Source organism: Nanorana parkeri, unplaced genomic scaffold, assembly GCF_000935625.1.
Source record: "Nanorana parkeri isolate BGI_ZX_2015 unplaced genomic scaffold, ASM93562v1 scaffold372, whole genome shotgun sequence".
NCBI classification, from domain to species: Eukaryota; Metazoa; Chordata; class Amphibia; order Anura; family Dicroglossidae; genus Nanorana; species Nanorana parkeri.
The window spans coordinates 243,281-266,519 of NW_017306640.1; the positions used below are offsets into that span (position 1 = coordinate 243,281).

The window sequence follows — 23,239 nt, forward strand, 5'->3', positions numbered from 1 at the left end:
GTCAATGGTTTCCTTTACTCTCCGCTTTAAAAACAAACTGGTGAATTGCTAACTATGCAACTCTGCAAAGGTCAAGAGGTTCACTTAATGTTTTTGGGTTCTATGTATTATACTGCAGTTGTGCTCAACATGAGCAGTATAACTTGCCCGCTCTCAGTGCATCTTTTTCATACTGTGCCACCTTACAGGATTTGAAGGAATAAAGCAAATTGGGCAGGTTAAAAAACCTTGCTCAGTGTTTCCCTTGACAGTGGCCACCACATCGCCCTTCACCGGAGCACTTCTGGTTAGGGGAGAAACTTAAGAGAATCAGATTAAGAACCACTTTAAATCGTACACACACGTCAGAGTATACCCTCATGTTTATGGCCAGATTTAGCCTAAAACAAGAAAGGCATCCTTTTCTGCGCCGTATTTTTGGAAACTACTTTAGATACTAAAACTATGCAGACCACGTTGACTGATGCACCTGTACGGACAGTACGTATCAAGAGAAATAACAACGGCAAGGGCCGGATTTCCCATAAGGTCAACCAAGGCCCGAACCTTGGGGCAGCAGGGAGTAGCGGGGCTGTAGGGGTGTGGAATTCCTATCTCCCGATGCCCGGGACATGCATTTCCGGGCGCCGGGCGGGTAGTTGTTTTCTACACTTAGCCCTGCTTTGGGCAAGCAGAGCTAAAAGTACAGCGGGGAAGCCGCCGCTTGTTTTATACATCCTGCAGGTCTGCCATTCTCAATAATAAAGCATAATCTCAGATTATTGGTTTCTGGCTAAGAAATCATGCTGTCTCCTATAATTATTGACCAATTTGTTACATTTATTTTCTGACCACGTTACATTACTATTCATGCTCTTCTATTTAATGTACAATTGCAAAAGTAAATGAGTTGTATCACTGGTCTTGGCATGAAATGAAATACACAGGCTGATGTTTGAATCTCCCAGAAATAAATTATGTAACATGAGTTGTACAATTTCTGGTTGAAGCTTAAAAGTATATTGGAGGTTCCAATGTTATAAAACCATAAAAAGGCAGCATCCAGAATAGGCAGTGTAAGTACTGCAGCATTGCCGGTCGTAAAAATGAATGGCAGTGGCACATTATGGAAGGTGCTATATGTTCTATGAGATACCACACAAATGGTTCCTAAAGTGTACCTGTGCCCAGATCATGCATGCTAAAGTATTTACATATTCTGAATATGCAGTAAAATCACTTTAATAAAAACCCTTATTCATCTCTGTATCTATAAGCATTCGGAAAAAAATCATTTTTAAAGTTCACAACAGAAGCACTACAATGTTAGCTCTTTTCCTATTTAAGACCTCAGGCACATGAGCATTTCATTTTACACATGATCTTGCTGACAGTAGGTTACTATATAAAATCTTGTCCTTACACAGTACACATTTAATGTTTGTGCTAACATTTTGCAATAGATGTTGTAAGTATGTAATCAGTCCCATTGGTTGCTTGGAAGCACCTTTACGGTTAGGAGACAGGGTTAAAGTATTGTGCATGCACTTCCTGTCATAGGGTGACAAGGACCTTCATAGCAGCATCGCCTGGTATTATTTTAATAAAAGCTATAGTTTTAAAATATATTGAAAACTACTTTTGAAGAAATATTAGCATGGCAAATCTTATATAATATAGATTGGGTTTACATTAGGGATATCAGATAACGGTATCTGTATCGGTGCCGATACGTGACATTTTCCCAATAACTACCAGGGTCGCAGTGGTTGCAGCTGCGACTGGGCCCTGGTGCTCCACCACTGTCCTGAAATCATTACTCTGTATTGTTTTACAAACAAATGTCACATGACATTAAACAATAATCAATCAGTAATTGTATCTGTGAGTACTTGGATAAGTATCAGTACTTGGTCTGGAAAAAATAGTATTAGTGCATCCCTAATATTTATATTTTAAAAGGTGTGTGGCAATGCCACAATGTAATTTGGCAACACAGTCACCCAGAACTCTGTCAGAGTGGCTGAGAGGTTCCAGGATGTGAATACTTTTGCAGGGAAGAAACTGCCTTTTCAGTTTCTTCTAGGTTTTACCAGAATGTAGCAGGATGAAATCTCTAATCCTGGGGCCAGGTGTTGCCAATGACTTGTCTAGGATGATCAGGTGGCCTGAGGCAGCCTTATTAGAGTCTGGAACAAATCTCAGGGGAGTTGTGGGTGTGCAGGAGGCACACGACCACAGGGAGACTCTGCTGCATGTGCAAGCACATATGGAAAAGCCACGGAAGGCTTGGGAGCTCGAGAGGGTTGGTGACACACAAGGGACCTATTCGAGAGACTGAAAGAGTCAGTGACCCATGAGGGGTGAACACAGATGCTTGGAGCTAAGGAAAGTTACTGTGTGAAACTGAAGACTGTATTTGTGGAAAAACACGGTAAAGTCCTGGGACTATCACACTGGGAGAGTATGGGACAGCCAGATGTATTGTGTGTGTATATGTTGTGTATATACACTATATTGCCAAAAGTATTGGGATGCCTGCCTTTACCAGACAGACAGAAAAGCTCCTGAGCGACCCATTCTTTCACAAATGTTTGTAGAAGCGTCTGCATGCCTAGGTGCTTGATTGTATACACCTGTGGCCATAGAGGTGATTGGAATTCTTGTTAATTAGGATTTTGTTGTCTAAAATTTAGCTTTGCTCCTTTGACTTTCATTGGGGTGTATTTATTTTTGCAACATGGTCTTGAATTAATTTGTTAGAAAAAATACTTTGTGTGTGCAAATTAACAAATTCTGGTTGCAAGCAATGGCCTGCATTTGTGGGAGTATTTTGTAGTATAGTGTCCCATAAACAATGTTGATTCTGAAGGGAAAGTAAAAGGTTTTCTGACAAATCTGTTGGGGTGTACTCACTTATGATGAGCTATATATATATAACTTGCGATGGTCGTATGCTCATTAAAAGCCCGTACGATCTGCCCACCTTGGACGGGCAGATCGTACTTGCGATCATCGGAAGCCCGCCCCGCTGAGGGGCGGGCTTCCGATGACGGCAATGCAGAACGGGCAGTGTGCGCGTGCGCACACCGGCCCATTCCGCAGCTAGCAGGCTAGAAACCCGCCGAGAATCGTACGATTCTCGGCTGGTTTTCAAGCATGTTGGCTCGACAAAAGACGTGCGACCGTACAGTAGAAACGGTCGCACGTCTTAGTTCACACTGCTCGATTCTCGTACGATCGCGGGATTTTTCGCCCGATTCTCATACGAGAATCGAGCAGTGTATGGGCACCTTAATACTACAGTTGTTTACATTTTTTTTTCCTCATTAATCTACACTCAGTACCCCATAATGACAAAGTGAAAACAGAATTTTAGAAATGTCTGTGAATTCAATAAAAAGAAAAAACTGAAATATCACATGTACTTATGTATTCAGACCCCTTACTCAATATTTTGTTGAAGCACCTTTGACAGCAATTACAGCCTTGAGTCTTTTTAAGTATGATGCGACAAGCTTTGCACACATGGATTGGGGGATTTACTGCTATTCTTTTTTGGAAATCCTCTCAAGCTCAGTCAAGTTGGATGGGGATCGTTGGTTGACAGCCATTTTCAGGTCTCTGTCAGGGCTGGGCCACTCTAGGACATTCACAGAGTTGTCCCTAAGACACTCTTGTGTTGTCTTGGCTGTGTGCTTAGAATCGTTGTCATGTTTGGAAGGTGAACCTTCAGCCCAGTCTGAGGTCCCGAGCGCTGTGAAACAGGTTTTCATTGAGGATATCTCTGTACTTTGCTCTATTCAGCTTTCCCTCAACCCTGACCAGTCTCCCAGTCCCTGCTGCTGAAAAACACCCCCACAACATGATGCTGCCACCACTTTGCTTCACTGTTGGGGTGGTATTGGGCAGGTGATGAGTGGTGCCTGATTTCCTCCAGACATAATGTTTAAAATGGAGGCAAAACAGTTCAATCTTGGTTTCATCAGACCAGAGAATCTTGTTCCTCACAGTCTGAGAGTCCTTCAGGTGCTTTTTTGCAAACTCCAAGCGGGCTTTCATGTGTTTTGCACTGAGGAGAGGCTTCCGTCTTGCCACTGCCATAAAAGGCCAGATCGGTGGAGGGCTGCAGTGATGGTTGCCCTTCTAGAACTTTGTCCCATCTCCGCAGAGGATCTCTGGAGCTCAGTCAGAGTGACCATTGGGTTCTTGGTCACCTCTCTTACTAAGGCCCTCCTTCCCCAACTGCAAAGTTTGGCCGGGAGACCAGCTCTTGGAAGAGTCCTGGTTGTGCCAAACGTCTTCCATTTGAGAATTAGGGAGGCCACTGTGCTCTTGGGAACCTTCAGTACAGCAGAAATGTTTTTGTAGCCCTCCCCAGATCTGTGCCTTGCAATAATTCTGTCTCTGTGCTCTGCAGGCAGTTCCTTTGAACTCATTGATTTTGCTCTGAAACAGTATGCATTGTCAGCTGTGAGGCCTTCTATAGAGGAGGTGTGTGCCTTTCCAAAATAAGTCCAATCAGTTGAATTTAGCACAGGTGTCAAGTCCTGAGGCCATTGTGTTGCAGAGTCCTAAATTTATTGAGCTGCAAAGTCCTGAATTTATTGTGTTGCAGAGTCTTAAAGTTATTGCATTGCAAAATCCTTAGTCCGTTGCAGAGTCTACTGAGAGTATACTGAGACGCCGCAGCTGAAGCAGATCCCGACAATTATGTCTGGATCCACCCAGCTGCGTGACTGACAGCTGGCTCTGCCTATCTAGAGGCCGAGCCAGCTGTACCCGCCCCCTCCCCCGTCCCGCTAGTCAGCGCTGGAGGATAGGAGCGGGGAATCCAGCCCCTCCCCTGTCACGGCAGAAAGCCATGACAGGATCGAGAGGTGAGCGAACGCCGGTATGTGTTCGCTGACCTCCCGATCTACTGAGCCGACCTGTGACAGTCTCATTGTCACAGGTCGGCTAGAACTATGAGGTGAGTGGAAAGCACTCGCCTCATAGTTCTCCTTTTAATAACGTGCTGGATTAGTGTGATCCTAGTTCATTTTATTACTTCATTGCTGTGCTATATGTGTATAGGCCAATGCCTTGGCTGGCGCTCGTGCAGAAAGTTTCTTGGGCAAACTCACCGGCCCAAGTGGCTCCGTCGGCTAACGAAGGGGGGAGGAGTCCGATGACGTCACGGACATCGACGTCATCAAATTCCTCCCCCCTTCCCTTTGTTAGCCGACGGAGCCACATGGGGAAGGGGGGAGGAGTACGGTGACGTCAATGTCCGTGGCGTCACCGGATCGCCGACGGGACTCCCGACAGATATAAAATACAGCTATGCATTCAATAATACCTGCATGTATTTTTAAATTTAACATGCACCTGAATTTGACTTTGTTTTCAGCAGCATGCAAATTTCAAAATTGAGAGAAGCAGCACTGAGAGTGAGTCAGGTGCGCTGCTTGTAAATATATTCTAAGGAGGAAAAAGGAGGATAGGGCAGAGTGAGCAGAAGGTTCATCTCCTCAGTGTGTTGCTGCTCCTTCAATGTATAAATCACTAGTTAGAGGCAATGCGGCTACCAGGATGTATTATTTCCCTGGATTAAAGTCAGGTCACCTATCTGGCTGTGCTGTCTGGCAGGGCTGTGCAAATCTTAGGACTGTATAGACAGAAATACAAATTATTTGGCAAGTAAAACAGCTGTCATATGCACATTTCATCTATGTATTTGGCTGCTTCTACATACATTTATCCACTGCCATTTTTTTGCTCAGACTATTGTAAACTTTATATGTTCAGTAAGTTTACGAAGTGTACGATTAGAGAAGGGCATATTATACTACACTTTAGAGTGCAAAAAAAACAAAACAAATTACTTTGTGGTTTGTGTTTGCTGAAGAGACTGGCTAGAACAGGAAGTTGGCTAGAACAGGAAGTTGGCATTCTCACCACACACTAAAAAGTATCAAAGTGCCGCAGAGGAAGCTGCAATGCTTTAAACAATTTATTAAAACATATCCCTAGAAGAAGTAAAGCTAGTAAAATAGGTGGCTGGTTCTTGCAGCACTTGACAAACTCCAAGATCCAGGTAGTCAATATGCCTAACGTTTTAGGCCCCATGCACCCGGGCGACTGGGGACTCCTGTGTCCAGACCCTGTGGATTCTGGCAGCAGGAATCCCAAGTGTGTTCATACAGATGTACCCACTTAAGGTAATGACAGGGTGACAGCGGCTGCATCTGTCCATGCGTAATTGTACATAGTACAATTACATGGGGATTGGGAGCAATGTTGGTCCCGGGTGCAGAGAGCTTTTTCCTTTTTCATGCGTTTTATAGCCTAACAAATATGAGATAAAGATGCGTTAAGCATATTTAGATTTAACATAGTACATTGACTAAATAACGAATGTTAAAGAAAAACATGACGGTGTCACTTTAATTGTGGCTAATCCCAAAGCAACCGCTGAACAAGCCCTAGCATATTCAGAAATGATTTCCTGGCTGTGAACACTGAGGAAATGCATGAATATGCAGAATTAAAAAAAGAAGCCTCTCTTTGTAGAATTGTGATCACTGCCTGACAAGTTTTCACCCAACACATGAAACCCTACACACCGCTTTCACAACATTAATCAGCAGGTTCACTTTGATCTTTCCCATCCTATCGCTTGTCTCATAAACACTTCATACAAGTTTAGAAATGTAGGTTACGGAAAGACCTTTATGTTCAGGCTATATTTCCTAGATGATATACAGCTCTGCACATATAACTCAACTGGGAATCAAAATTGCCAGTGAAGTTACATAATATAGAAGTGACACTAAACTGAGGAGTTAAATCATAAAAATGCATTCAAATACCTTAACTATTAACAAAAATGTATCTTATTTGTGTATCCCTCAGCTGTAGATCCTCAAATCATCTCTGAATTCATGCTGACACTGTCCTTCCTTCTGGAGGGTGGCTACTTTTGTTCCCCATGGTCCCTGTGTTTGTTGTAAAGTAGCCACGACTCCAAGCTCGTTCCTGTGATGGACTACAATCCCAATACAAATTAGTAAACTAAACCCGAGATTGTAATCCATCACAAGAGCGAGCCATGGAGAACAAAAGTAGCCACCCTCCAGAAGGAAGGACAGTGTCAGCACCAATTCAGAGATGATTTGAGGATCTAAAGCTGAGTAATACACAATTAAAGTCGTATTAAGGTCTGGGCGTTTTTTACCTTAATGCATTCTCTGCATTAGGGTTAAAACAGCCCAGGACCTTTTTTTTAACCCCAATCCCCCCCAGACTTACCTCTCAGCTGCGCTTGTCCCCGCCGCCAGGCCCGAAGCGATCCTCCGTGCCCCAAACTTCCAGGGAAGGATACCGCTGGCAGAAGGAGCCATAGCCTCCTTCTGCCATCAAAGAAAGAGGCGTGGCCTGCCACAGGGCTGTGTGTGTCTATGGACGTACACAGCCGCTGCGGGGACGAGTGCCTCCATTAGAATGATGGTGGCACCCGTGCAGGGAGCGGGGGGGGGGGAAGAGCATGGCGGGGTCACACTAGAAAACGAGGAAAGATTTTTTTTTTAAACCATAAAGGGAGAATTGATAAAAAAATGGCTTTAATAGCACTTTAAGATAAATTGTTGTTGATAGTTAAGGTACTTAAATGCATTTTTATGATTTAACTCCTTAGGTTAGTGTCACTTTAACTTTAAGGGCCCATCTACAAATGCAACAACTGTGGTAATGCATTCATGTAGGTGTGAATGCACCTGCAGGAAAACAGACAAGTGTGAATAGGCCCTTCATAACGGCCTCTACAAAATACAAACAGACAGGACGTCCCTTCAATACAGATATGCAGTGTTTATCCCAACCCATGCTGTTAGATGCAATGAGAGTGGAGCATATACTAGCAAAAGTTATAACTTAGGCCCATTCGGCATGAATGGAACAAGAAGTCACGGCTCGCTTGCAGAAGTACGGTAGTTTCACAGCATTAAAGAAGCACAAAGTACACGGTTTTCATTGTCATTAAACTTTATATGTGACCTCCTTTTTGAATTAATTTATAACAAACTGAAATAAAGTTTATGCATATGCAGTTTATTAAAATTATACTTCAGAGACTAACTCCCACTGTCTTCTAAGAAACTACCACCAGAGGAGAAAAGCAAACTTTATGAAGTAAATACCACTACGTGCATGTTGAAGAAAAATCTTAATTGCCAAGAATAGTATAATGGTGCTGGTTGGAGTTCATTGGCTCTGTAGCATTTGCAAAGTCACTACATGATGTATGCTCTCCATAAATACCCTTCTGCCAAGGCCAAAGGCACCATTTAGAGCAGAAGAATGTGTTTTTTCATGGCTAAATGGCATTATATGAAAGTAGAAAATTCTACATGACAAGTGCTTGAACATACATGTCCCTCAAGCTAAAATTACACAATGGACAACTGAATTATTGTGTTAGTGCCAAAAGTATCAGTTTTTTGACAATATATATATATATATAATCTGACAAGAGCTGTGACCAAGGATCTCTTCTTGATAAACAACAGCTACAATACTATGGGATGCAGAAACCAAGGCAGCGATCTTAAAGCGTTCTTATTCATAGTAGTGGTAAACAACCAAGAGTGTTATTATCAGCAGTACTTCAGAGGCCCAACAGAAGTTGTGGATATTTTTAACCAGTTCAGCTTCATTGTTCAATGTCAATAAGCAGCAATGCTACATATCTGAGGCACATGCAAAGGATATTAGTTTGGATGTATATGGCAGTATGGGCCTGGCTCAAGTTTATTGCTGGGGCTGTCTTACTAGGCACGGCCAGCATATGAGGCATGTTATAGTAAAATACAAGACCAACAATGGCAACAGTTCCCATGATTATCCACAGTACATACACACTGGTGGTTAGCATTTCTGTCTTGCACCACTTAGGCCCTTAAATTGAATCCTGGTCAGGAGGACAATATCTTCATGGTGTTTGCATGTTCTCCCTGTGCTTTTATAGGTTTACACTACGTACTCTGGTTTCGTCCCACAAATCCAAAGACATTGACTCCTGTCTAAAACAGGTCCTAGTATGATATTCTACTGGGTGTGCCCAAAATGGCTGCCTCACCTCCTATCTACCCCAATACCAATTTATTACATGGTTTGAGTCCCCAGGGAGAAAGGTGCTATAGAAATGTTAATTCATAATGATCAATTACAATCCTGATAAAAGGAAGATAAGCTATGTTGTCTTTAAAGAATCACAGGGGTAGCAGGGATACAGCAGCTTATATAATGCTTGCATTGTTTTCATGGAAGGACACATGAAATATGTTACAGAAATTGACCTCAAACACAGAGTGCATTAAAATAAAACAAAATGACTTAATAAAAGAGGTTTTAATATAATATTAAATGCTCAATCTTCTGTTCAATAATGAAACTAGATCATACAAATGTATACTGCACGGCAAAGCCATCATCATTCTGAAGAGCTCCAACTCTTGTCAGCTCTGCTTCCCTGAACTTCCTGGCAGGTACAAGATCACAAGGGACAGAGCAGTCTCCAGCAGATGTCCATCTACCAGCTTGGAGAAGGAAGGAAGGATATGAGGAAATGTCTTGCCTTGCTGTGCCTGTGTGTTTTTGGAGACACACAGCTTACTAAACACACAAGGGTGGCTCCATAGGCCCTTGCAAGATTCTGCAGGAAACGAAAACGTTTAAACATCAAGGAGCAGCATCCATTGTAAGTGATGTAATAAGCATTTGAAATAGAATAAAATAGGGCTGCAACTAATGATTATTTTCATAATTGATTAGTTGGCCTGTTATTTGTTCGATTAATCGGATAAAAATAAATACCATCTTTAAAATAAAATACACAAATTCAGTGTTAAAAACAAAAATTTACTTCAGAATAAAACTGCATGCACAATTGTTTCCAATCGCACTGCATTGAACGCACGGCATTGCAGTACCATGCGTTCCAGTGCGGGCGATTACACTGTGGGTGGGAGGCATGTTTGGGGTGCCATTGAAATGAATGGCACTGCAATGCAGCTCCCGCAGCCGAATTTGTCAAGCCGAAACCGAAAATTACTTTGTTCCCCACCTTTTATCATTTTTACTAAATAATTGAATTGTTAGCACATGGCGCTTGAATAGCTTCAGCCATGGACTGACAGCTGCCAGTGGCAAGATTCTGCAGTCGGAAACTGAATGTAAATATAGCAGGTAGTGGGCTGGTGCAATAGTCAGCCCGCTATTGGCCATTTCAAATTACAATAGCAGCCTGGCCATTGCACCCACCCACTGCTTGCTGTGCCCTCCTCCCAGTGTGGAGGAGAGAGCTAGGGAATCCAACCAACTAATCAATAATGGGAATAGTTAACAACTATTCTCATTATCGATTATTATTGATCGATTAGTTGGTTGCAGCCCTAGCATAAAAACCATTTGACTGTAATATCACTTTAAATAAACGTATTAGTAGGGCAGATCCAGTGTGCTTTACTACCTTAACTTTCTCAACATTCAATGGAAAATATAGGAATTAAATGGGATTTCAGTAAACAATGGAAACATCTGTGGTCCCTCCATGATTTAATAGAGGGTCCCCTGCTCGCAAAACTCCAGGCTTTGTCCTGAATTTGAAGCCAGGTGAAATCCAGTATTGTGTCTTGCATACAAACACAGTGAAGAACATTTTTTTTCGAAGTTGGATATTTGGCTTTGAAATGATGCTTGTAAATTTGTTTCACTGTTTTGCCCCTCCCTTTTAGATTGTAAGCCCTCATGGGCAGGGCCCTCCTTACCATCTTGTCTTGAATTGTATTGTGATTGTAATGTCTTCCTTATATTGTAAAGCGCTGCACAAACTTTTGGCGCTATATAAATCCTATATAATAATAATACAAAAAGGAACTGAGGGTATGTCAGAATCCCTCTGTTACTATAGAGAGATGCTCCATATAGGGAATTCATATTGGAAGCCCTGTAGCACAATTAAGGCCTGTTATGGTGGCATGTTATAACTACTCAGCCATGGGCTTCATTATTTAAAATCAGAACTTCGGGCACAAATATGTTCATTTAAAAATATTCCCCAATAGCCAGAAAGGATGTGAATCTACTTTGTGTGCAACAAATGCCTTTCGCAAGTCCAGATATTAATACAAAAAAGTATCAGTGACCACATCACTGTGCTGCACATTGCCTGTACAGAGAGCAGAGCGCAAGGCCCCAGCAGACCCGACCCACTACAGGTTACCTGCAGGAAATACAAGGAGGGAGGTGGCAGATACAAGACCAGTCACCCTGCAGAAGGAGAGAGGGCAGTAGTGACTGGTCTTCATTACAGGAAGCTCCTGCACATAGGAATAGTTTTCACACAGATCAGGAAGAAATACACAAAGCACAAGAAGTTTTAAATAAGACTACACATGCTTTCTACATTTAGACAATACTTGCTTATTCCAGATTTCAGCTTTCAACTGTGCAGAATCTGATTCCGTATTTGGTTGTCGGGGCCAGAGCAGAATGTCAAGGTATTTCTCCCAGCTGTCTGGTCTGCACAGGCTTGCAATGTACTGCATGGTTTCCAATGTGGAATGCATGTTGCAGAGTGAGAAACTGGAATTTCACTTTGCCATTTGGGGCTCTTTCCGGTAGATTGCGAGGATGTAGCAAGCTTGTTTCATTTCATCTAAGAATTTAAGGGCTACAAAAACACCATGGACAGCTCATTAAACTGAAAAACTTTGTTTTCAGTTAAAGAGCCATTCCAGATATTGAAATAATATAGTAGCACCAAAGAAAGGCAAAGCCTGCTGGGCACACCTACAGTAGTTGGCACCCTGCTAAATCAATAAACAGAATACATTCAAAACAGCTTTTGTTGACCTCTCAGAGGTACAATGATAAATAGCCTGGAGCATCTGACTTGCAACCGATGAGCTGTAAACCATTATTACAGAGCTCTGGTCCCAAAGGGAATCGGTATGCATTGCACTACCCAGAACTGCTCATAACACAAGCTTATGAGAACTTCTGCAATATGAAGCAATCCATCTCATTACATTTCAGGAGCAACAGAATTCTAATAGCCTAAGATTCAAGGACATGGCTTCAGCCATTACTAGATTCAGGGAGGAATTAAAAGAGACTGCACTAGTTCAGTTTCAGAAATGTAATATGTAAATAAACAAATCATCTAATTTAAGTCTAAATAAATAAACTGTGTGTGTGTGTGTGTGTGTGTGTGTGTGTGTGTGTGTGTGTGTGTGTGTATATATATATATATATATATATATATAATTACACATATATATACACACACACACCTCTTTACAGCCTGTATTCTAGGGGTCGACAACCCTCACCATACGTGCCACGGGTGGCAACCAATGTCTTTTCTTCTGGCATGCCACAAAGCCAGACCCTCACAATCCAATCGCATAAGCAAACAGCACTAAACGCGCAGCTGCATGTGTGCAATGCCAGGTACCATACTGATGCGCCGATCCCAGGAGCATCGCACTGTCTAAGTTAGAACTTTAACCCCTTCATGACTGAGGCCCTTTTTTCATTTTTTGCACCCATGTTATATTCCACATTTTAGGCCTGAAAATGACATAAAACCCCCCAACATTATATATTTTCTGAATGCCAAGACCCTATAGAATAAAATGGTGGTAGTTGAAAATTTTTATGTTGCGCAATATTAGCGCAACTCCTTATTAAACCCAGCAAGACAAGTTAGAACTGTAAAAAAAATTAATCAGGGCAACTGGACTTGCTGTATTTTTCTTGAAGAGGTTTAGCTTGTCATCCAACTAGCTTTCTCAATTCAGAAATTCTGACTTGAGAAAGCTAGTCAAATGACCAGTAAAACATCTTCAAGAAAAATACAGCAAGTTCATTTGGCTAAATCTATTTTTCACAGATAAACAATGACCTGGATAAATGAGAACCTTCACAGACTTCAGGACAAGTTCCAATGGCGCATTGCGATGCGGTGGTACTGTGTCATGCCACATTGGGCTGAAACAAAGTACAGCATATCATACTTGTTTTCAGACCATGTCAGTGCAACCTGGTGGTGTTAACAGTGCCCAAGACAATGCAGGGTGAGGAGGAAGTAGCTCCAAGGGAAGAGGCACAAGGAGGCGGCTGCTGATGCTGGAGGTTTTCAGCTGTCAGTCGGCTATGGTGCGAGTCAGTGTTTCTGTGAGGGGGATAATGGGATTTTGGGAGTATTATGATGAGAGTGGGAGCTTCAGGTCCATTATATGTTCTCTGTACACACCTGTCTATCCCTTCCATTGGCCAAAAATGCCAGGCATTCTCTTCTCACTGACCACCAGGGCATTTTTTTCCTTTCTCCTTCTGACTGCCAACACCAAGTTATTTTTCTTCCCTTATATTGACTAGCTATGTAAGGGGCACTGTTACATAATCTTTACTGCTGCAATCTGTATGCTATGCTGTATGTTACATACTCCTGACCAAAGCGTTTGCTGTTTTAACAGTTGCTAGTTACTAAGTAGCCCGGAAATAGTACAAGGACTGAGGCAAACATGTGCAGTATATTTTGTGATTAGGCTCAGATTCTGTTTAACTTTAACCCATTAAACGACACCCAATATTTAACCCTATAAATCCAAAGTAGATATAGAGGCACTCAAGGGTCTTGCATCAGAGATAAGTCAAAGCATCAGCATTTTATTGTCAACATTTCAATGGAGCTCAGCCAGTCTTTCTCAAGACATATCTCTAAATATCATCTACAAACAAGCTCGGAGATGGAAAGACCATTCATAGGCAAATTACAATATATTGCCAAAATTATGAGGACAACTCTCCAAATGATTCATTTCAAGTATTTCCAGTAAAGGGTACTGTTAATATTACAGCATACAAAATATTTTAGCCAATGGTACTCTTCAACTTTATGCCAAGAATTTAGGAAATGCCATTTTACTGTTCAAGGATGACTGTGAGGCTGTGCACAAAGCCAGGTCCTTAAAGACCTGTTTAGAGACCGGGCTTCTGGAAAAATTAGAGCTCTGATTGTAATAACACTAGTACCTGATCTCCCAAATGTTTCTTTGGCTGAAAGGGTATTGCCAGAGGAGAGGCCACTCCAAATTACAACTAATGGCTTAAGTAATGGGCTGTCCAACCTGCTTATATTAGGTGTGGTGGTCAGGGGTCCAAAACTTTTTGCCCTAGAGGTTATCTGTTCCTATTACAAACAACTAGAAAGATTTTGTGTCAATACCCAACCTACTTTAACATCTACATTAGTCAGTGGGAGCCATTTTATGTAAAATACCAGCCCCATGGTGAACAGCTATGGGTTTCTGAAATTATACAGGGGTCTTGTTAGCTATTTATGTAAATACAACTCTCTGTCAACATCTGCAATAACGGGACCCCAGAAATACTTTCTATGAAAATAGAAAGATAATATCATACACTAATTAGCTCAAAACCAAAAACTAATCCAGTAGGACAAATTCCAAATTTTAGGTAGGGCAAATTTTGCCACATTTTAATTTTACTAACAAACCCCACACAGAAAGATTTCATCCAGAACACAATTTTCAATTCTGTCACTTGGCACTCATGATGGAAGGGTGAATAAATCAGCAAATAGCTCACATGTATTGTTCTAGAAGGAAACATTGACTAGCAATGTCTTTGTGTAAGACCTTAGTATATAAGCCATTTAGGAGTTAAGACTTTCTATTTTCAGAATTTCCTAAAAAATATCTTGGTGAATGAAATATACTATATTGGCAAAAAGTATTGGGACACCCCTCCAAATCATTGGATTCAGGTGTTCCAATCACCTCCATGTCCACGGGTCTATAAAATCAAGCACCTAGGCATGCAGACTGCTTTTACAAACATTTGGGAAAGAATAGGTCGCCATCAAGAGCTCAGTGAATTCAAGTGTGGTACCGTGAAAGGTTGCCACCTGTGCAATAAGTCTATCCGTGAAATTTCCTTGCTATTAAATATTCCATGGTCAACTGTTAGTGGTATTATAAGGAAGAGGAAGCAACTTGGAACAACAACAACTCAGCCACATAACATGATAGAGCAGGGTAAGCGCATGCTGACGTGCACAGAAGTCGCCAACTGTCTGCAGTGTCAATAGCTACAGACCTCCAAACTTCGTGTGGCCTTCAGATTGGCACAACAACAGTGTGTAGAGAGCTTCATGGAATGGGTTTCCATGGCCGAGCAGCTGCATCCAAGCCTTACATCACCAAGTGCAATGCAAAGCCCTGGATGCAGTGGTGTAAAGCACGCCGCCACTGGACTCTAGAGAAGTGGAGACGTGTTCTCAGGCGAGATGAAATCACACTTCTCTGACTGGAAATCCGATGGACATGTCTGGTTTTGGCGGTTGCCAGGAGAATGGTAGTTGCCTGACTGCATTGTGCCCAGTGTAAAGTTTGGTGGAGGGGGGATTATGGTGTGGGGTTGTTTTTCAGGGGTTGGGCTTGGCCCCTTAGTTCCATTGAAGGGAACTATTAAGGGAACTCTTAAGGCATCAGCATACCAAGACATTTTGGACAATTTCAGGCTCCCAACTTTGTGGGAACAGTTTGGGGATGGCTCCTTCCTGTTCCAACATGACCGCGCACCTGTGCACAAAGCAAGGTCCATAAAGCCATGGATAAGCGAGTTTATCAATATTGAATCCTACGGACTAAGACTGGGATGCCATTAACGTTCATGTGCGTGTAAAGGCAGGCGTCCCAATACTTTTGGCAATATAGTGTATTTTTCTCCAGAATGTCATTTCATCTCATTACTATGAAGGTTTACTGACAGCTAGACAGTACTGACAGCCCACACAGCTACTATAGGGCTTGGTGATCGATGGGACCCCATGAGGGGAGGTTGTTGAGGCAATTTAAAGCTGAACTCCAGGAATTATATTTTTATGGATACTTCCATTGGTCCAGCTTGGCTCAATGTGAGTATCCATATCTGATACGAGGAGGGCTGCTGTAGTAGTCTGCGCTACATACAGTGATCGCTGTAGCTCCAGCAGCTTCCCTTTTGCACACCGAGTACACAGAGTTGCTTGCTTGGCATTGCCGCCATTGAGAAATTGCCTTGTATTTCTCTTACTGAATATAAGGCATTTTTGGGACCAGATAGATAGGAGGGGCGAACAATGTCACAATCTCCATCCTTATCACCAACACAGTCTTCCATTGGCTATAAAAATATCATAATGTCTTGTTAGCTTAAAACTGACAGCTGTTTGTGTGCAAAATACCCAGATTTTAAAGAAGTTTATAATAGGCCCTATTAACACCTAAGCATTTTGCAGCTCCTTTCCCTAAGTGCAACTGAGCTCAACAAACGGAATGCCATTATTTTCAACAGTCTCCTGTTCACATCTAAGCGTTGGGTTGCTTGTCACCAGACGTGTGAAGCTCAAAAAAATACATGAGCCTCTTTTTGGACAGAATTGTGTATTTTGCCATTATGAACTTTCATGGAAGCACCTGAGAAATGCGTGTTTACGTACATTTTTTAGGCAATCCCATTTAAAAGTCTATAGGGCCAAAAATGTCAGATTCTGCTCTTATACTACAAACCGCACAATAAAATGCTTGAAAAATGCATGTACCAACATGCGAAGATGTAAATTATGTCATGAGAAAAAATATTGTGATGGCCTTTATTGCTACAACTCCTTTTATTTAGTTTTTTGTTCATTTTACTCACTATTACATCACCTTGTTTCTCATTTGCTATTTGTGACAGTGGAAGGGGTTGGAATGCTTAGAAGTTAGGCTGAGGCCCTTAATTTTAGATGCTGGAAAAATTAATGTTAAAAGTACATTTCATGCACTGACGGACAAGTTACGTGCACAGCACTGGCCCCCAAGACCTGTCCTTGATTTAGACATACTTCATCTTAAGATAAAATGACAATAGGGAGGTTCACGGTGGGGGCGGGGGGGACACCCCATGATCGGCAATAATGCCCTTGTTTACGGACACTGACTCTTTACCCCAGATGACCTTTTATTCTAATTTAAGGTGCACATGGGCACATCAGCATCAGTGCTGGACCGGATGAAAGAAGCAACCCTGGCAAATAAAGCACAGAAACCTCACTGACACAATATTAATAATGTTTACATGTTAGCACCACTGACAACAGAGGTACAGTAAAAAGCCCAAATACAGAATTTGGTTCAGTGATGTTTGCAGGTACAATGATCCAGGACGTAGGCCCCATTCACACCAGGGCGGTTGCGGATCAGCATGGTTTCTGCACTGATTTTAAAAGGGCTGTTTGGGAGTTTTTAAATTGCGTTTCAGCACTGCAACACAATTAAAAATGCCCAAAATCGTGCTGAACAGCGTGGTTCCATTGAAAACAGTATGGAAACCGCACTGATCAGCGCGGAAAAAAGGATAAGGGAGCAATTCGGGCAGGGGGTGGTTCGGAAGGCGCTGAGCCATGCGGTCGCATGAACGGTCACCATAGCAGTGTATGGGATCGTTCATGTCGGCGGATCTGCGCAGCCGAACCGGCCTGATGTGAACGTGGCCTTAGGCTGCATTCACAGATAGTGTTTCCGAGTAGGGTTAGATCAACCGTGCGGGTCGAAAACACTAATATTGTTCAATCCGCAAGGATGCTGCTTGTTTGCGGCTATTAAATAGCTGCGAGTGTGCGGAATCCGCTGGATTATCGCGCTTGCACTATTTCGGGGGGCCGTGCGCTTTCGTATTGCGTGTCCCCTGAAATGGTCTGAACGATGCACATTGAAGTGCATTGTATTCTCTGTTTAGAGCAGCTCCGCGCATATCTGTACAGCTGAATACGCGCGGTCAGCCGCTCAGGTGGGAATGGAACCTTAGACAGGCTGAGCAGACCCCAAGTAAAACAAACATGTGCGCGCGCACATTGATTTTAGAAATGTCGGAATGCTAGTCTGCCCCTTTCCAGTACCCATTTGTTTATAAGCCAAGCAGATTACTAGTAATTATAAAGCCCACATGGAAACAGGCATAACAAGAAAAAACACCAGTGTACCCATGGCAAAATATCTCTGCTTTTTCATAAACCTTATAAAAGGTTTGTACCATATCATAAAACTAAAAAGGTCCACCACCTGCCGATCAAATCTGAAAGCAGGCAGCCATGTCTATCACAGATCTTAATATCCACAGCAGCAACTATTGTTATCTGATTATGCCATATTACATCCATATCTAAATTCCAGATCATGAGAGGGAACAGAAGAGGTTTATGAATATCACATTAAAAAGTATGAAAAATCTCCAGGCACCCTAGTCTAAAAATAAAAAATAAACAAAACAAAAAAAAAGGACTTGTGAACCCTACAAAATTTATACCAGACTCTTATCCAAGATAGGGGTCTGGTATGGATATTAAGAGGGTACTACATGAAAAAACGCAAAAAAGGGGTTCCCTTATCGCATCAGATCCCCCCCCCATATTGGGAGTCCCCTTTACATCAGTGTCCCCTTTTACATCAGGTGTCCCCCTCTCACACCAGGAGCCCCTCTTTCACATCAGGACCCCTATTCACATCAAAGTGCCCCTCTTTCACATCAGGAGCTATTAAGCCAGCTCCATGTTCCCTCGTCACCAGCTGATGAGGAAGCATGGAGAGGGCTTTCTGGCCAATCAGTAATCCAGGGGGGCGGGTAATGACTCGACGTCTGGCTTCCTGATTGGCCAGTTTCCCGACCAATCAGAAAGCTAGGCGGTGAGTTATTATACACTACCCAGTTTCCTGATTGGCCGGGGCGCCAGCTCCATGCTCCCTCATCACTTGCATGGAGCCTGCTTCCCAGCCAATCAGGAAGCCGGGCAGTGTGTAATGACTTGCTGCCCGGCTTCCCGATACCCAAAAGCTCGAGTATCGGGCTAGGCATCAGAGCATTTGGGCGAGTACGAGTGCTCACCCAAATACTCGGTATCGGCAGTGATAAACGATACTAATATCGGTATTGGTGCATCCCTAATTTGTCCACTCCTGATTAATGCATACCACTAAAAATCATTTGTTAGTTTGATGAAGAGGGTGGAATTATTCCACAAACCTCTTATCCCTGTTCTAGCAGCAGTCACATTTCATGCAGTTCTAGGTTCCAATGTGACTTCCTTTGTTTTCCCAATTGCCCAGTCTTTGGGAATCTGCTAAAACCAAGACAGGCCAATAGCACTCCCTGAAGTTCTTGCCATCATAGGACTCTGGCTGAACTAGGGCTCACAGCTAAGAGGGGTTTTCAGATGGCATTCACTTGTGACCTCCATATGCTGGTGGTGGCGGCATTCGTCATCTAAATAAATAAATCTTGTACTAAAAATCAAAACAGGTTTGGTCTGTTAGTGCCATCTTCTTGTACTTGCTGGCTCTCAGCCCCAAATACACATCCTCTGTTTTAACAAACACGTAGGTCTTAAAAGAAATTTGTAAATACTCGATATAAACATCAACTAAAAAAGGAATTGGTATTCTGGCTAAGAATTGTAAGTCACTAGAATAGAATTATAGTTGACTTTATTTTTGTCAAAATATTAATCTTAAAGTGTTGATAAATAAACATGACAGTGTTTATACAAGCAACATTTATGTCCTTAAATGCAAAAGCACACTGCCGCGCATATACGTGCGTACGCGAGTGGGTATTGTACCATATGCAACACATGCAAATAAATGGCCCCCTACACATAGCCGCGTAAGGAGCCGTATATTTGCGTAGCGTATATAAATGCGCAAAAACAGAATGGAACAGAGATGCGTCCGGGCAGCGTATTTAACCGCACATATGAGTGTTTACGCACGTACATTAAAAATTCTATTACGAGTGATGCATTCTGGGATTGCATATAGTGCACGCATATACGCTCATAGACGCTCGTATATACGCAATATACAATTTTGCTTGCGTTGTGTGTGAATGAGGCCTTAGATTTGACTGCAGCAGAGTATATCATGTAATCATTGTCTGATACTTGCATACTATACTAACTGTAGTATACATACGACAACTATAGACAAGGAAAAAAAAAAATCACCATATTCTATAGTATACGGATTGAAGGCTACTGGGCTGCTGGATCCTACTATGCCGCCAGTCTTATTTGACAGGGCATAGTGCAATCAGCAAAGTGCAGAAACATCGTTTATTATTCTAAGACTCTGAATTGAAGAAAGCTGGCAGTTGCCTAGTTGATAATTGATTTTTTTGGGATGGTGACAGGGACTCTTTCAAGGTATCTTGTCATGACAGAAATATGGGAGCTACTAAGTCCTTGACATGGGCCAAGCCTGTGCACATTAGGTGTTCAGGCACCTGATTTACACATACTTGTATGTGACTCACCCAGTCATAAAGGAAGGGTGAGGATGACAGTCGAGGATCATTCACGTCAGGACAAGTCAGGAATGGCAGCTGCCATATTTCTTTCCTGACAGGTTCACTTTACTTTTCCTTTTATATAAAATGCTACACAATCTCTCGTAGCCAGGTCAAAATATTGGTTCGAAGTCCCTGATGCTGTGTCTGAGGACTACATCACTTTGTGTGCAATGCTTCCATTATACTGCAAAGGGGGTGGAGAAGGACCTACATGACTTATTTCTCAATGACTAGGCATGTCCTCATTTAGACTACAGAGACATGCTGATGGGTGGAGATGGGAATCCCTATCCTGCAGAAGCACATGCACAGGGTAATCCCAGAACATCGGGTTACTGGTGACTGGCAGGTTTCACATAGAAGGATGATTAATCAAATGCCTTATGGAGGTAGGCTGTATCCCCTTCAGTCTTCGATTACATTTTTGAATTTAGCTGAAATATTCCTACAACATGCACACATTTAATATCAGACGTCTATGCCGGACAGTTCCATGAGCAATCTCCTGTTTTGTTCTGTGGAGAGATGATCCAAATTGCAGATCCAAATGGTGCCAACGTACTGGGGCACGGGAGTAAACAGCAGTGACCGGAAAAGGTTTTCTTATCTGCATGATCATAAAAGGAGGAAACTATAGTGACCAGAAATGTTTCCTTGTCTTTATGATCACTATTTGCTCCAAAATCTTGGCAAGCGTGCGTCTACAAGCACAGATATCTACAGATATTAAGAAATTGCCTTCCAAGGTCTCTTGGCACTATATACATATATTACAGGTTAAAAAGAAAAAACAGCTGTTGGTTACTAGATATTTCAAGCCGGTTTTGTAAAGACACGTGTCCATCTTACTTTAGAAATGTAATTCATTTAGTGCTCTCAAAAATTTATTTTATATCACTTTACTCTATGTAGAAATACATAAAGTTCATTGTATGTAACTGGTAGAGGTTTTAAACATTAGTCCAAGGCTGGACAAACCCAGGAGCCAGGTAGGCAATACCCCTAACTTTTTGAGGGTAACTCTAGTTTTTTTAAAAGAGATGGCCCCTAAAAAAAACCTGCTTGCTCCTGGATTAGACTGGCTCCTGAATTCCATATTCATTTGTCAACACCTGCATTAGTCTATCATTTTTATAAGGCAAAGAGCAATGTGTAAATCGCAGCAATCAATAGCACCCTTTTATATATAAAATATACAGCGCTGACTGCACAGGATGCCACAGTGTTAAATCTGACTGGTTGCAACGGTTTAGCGCAATTTGCACCATTGTATTAAATAAACATGTGGGGCCTTTCCTCTTCTACCAAGGTACATGCACAAATTATTAGTAGATGAGATGGATTCAGGGAGGTGCAGAAGGAAATTCCTCTTATCCCGACACTGTAGTCTTACAGTCATCCCAAAATATGAAAACATTTTCTTTAATGGAGGAGAGTTGCCCATCCTGTTCACATGCAATAGCTAACCATGATACATGGTCCTCATAAAGCTGCACTTCTGAAAACACAATCCCAACAGCAAGGTGTAATTGCTCACAATTGAGCAGATCGCTTTGTATTCTGCAGTCAATGATTGGGAGCCAGGGTATGATGCTATACAGAAAGTCAAGCACAGTATATAGAAAGCCTTTCTATGTCCCTAGATACATTAACAATGCTTAAAAACCTGATACACATTTTTTTTAAAGCAACTTGCGTATGCAATGTGTACTTGGCACTAACCACATATTCTGGAAACTGGTGCCTCCATCTGAAATAAGGGTTAACTTCACAACAGTGTGGAATGTGGCACTGCTCCTACTTGCAGCTCTCCTTCTACTATACTCAGGAATTCACCATTTCAGCAATGCTGGGCTGGACCTATACTTCACACGTCTTCAAATCCATATAGAAACATGGATGCATACATAACAGGAAAGGAGAACATGCAACACGTATATGAAAATATTGCCATGTCCGAGGCCTCCTCTGACAATGATGAGGTTAAGCAGAATAGTGTCAAGCGTGCACTATATGGCACACTAAATTCTGTCTCTAGAGCAGACACCAAATTGAGGACATATTGACTGCAGGGTTTTTCCGAGTGATACAGCTTCCTCGAGGGCATCATTCAATCCCTTGGTGCAACATTCCTTCCCGTACTGTAATAACTAATAATTCATCACACGTGATTAGCCATTGCAAGGAACAGGGCACCTCAACACTGACAGATACCCGTACTTGAATTGATAAGACACGGAGTGGTTTGGTCAGAAATAATGGAATTACATCACATCTCAGTGTGAGCACTGGAATGTCAGAATATTGTGGCAAGCGCAACTGTATCGGCAGGCCAGACTAAAATGTTTGATTACCAACCAAGTCCCCAGGCATGATTGCATTTAGCACATTTGTATCTGCTCACATACATATTAGATAGATAGAATGGAGGTGATAGATAGACAGACAGAAACATAGATGGATAGGAGAGTAAAGAGATAGATACAGGATAGATAGATAGATAGATAGATAGATAGATAGATAGATAGATAGATGATAGATAGCTTTTCCTGCCTAAGATAGAATGGGAAAGGGTGAAACCCCCCTACTTTTTGTGTTTTGCTGCCTGTGTCCTGCTGGATAGACACCCCATCACTTCCTCTCCTGGAGACACAAATAGATAGATAGATAGATAGATAGATAGATAGATAGATAGATAGATAGATAGAGACAGATTTAAGAATAGAAAGTGAAGACAGAATGGTGATAGATAGATAGATAGATACTGCACTGTAAAAACCAGGAAAGCATATGATGCAGTGTGCACTATGCCATGATTTTTAAA

General features: G+C 42.1%; 1 protein-coding gene across 2 annotated transcripts in view; it reads right to left on the reverse strand.

The window, feature by feature from the left end:
- The window catches only part of PPP3CA (protein phosphatase 3 catalytic subunit alpha), a 216,037-nt gene that overhangs the window by 191,161 nt on the left and 1,637 nt on the right, over window positions 1–23,239 (reverse strand). The gene's annotated exons all lie outside the window — the stretch shown is intronic.